The sequence below is a fragment of the Octopus bimaculoides genome, chromosome 5 (assembly GCF_001194135.2).
Source record: "Octopus bimaculoides isolate UCB-OBI-ISO-001 chromosome 5, ASM119413v2, whole genome shotgun sequence".
Classification (NCBI taxonomy): domain Eukaryota; kingdom Metazoa; phylum Mollusca; class Cephalopoda; order Octopoda; family Octopodidae; genus Octopus; species Octopus bimaculoides.
In genome coordinates, this window is record NC_068985.1 from 83,809,590 (window position 1) to 83,809,870 (window position 281).

Below are 281 nucleotides of genomic sequence, written 5' to 3' on the forward strand. Positions count from 1 at the left end.
TGTGTGTGTGTGTGTGTGTGTGTGTGTGTGTGTGTGTGTGTGTGTGTGTATTTTGGTAAAATTCAGGTTGTGTGTTTGTTTGCTTTTTGGCATTCATATGTCAAATTTTAAACTTCTTCAATGAATCTCTTTCAAAATGATTGTATATGCATGTGTAAGTGTATATAGTGTTACTCAAACACAAATTCATATAAACATATTCAGCAAAGAAATTAACATATTTTTAGATAAGCAGCTATATATATATATATATATATATATATATATATATATATATATAT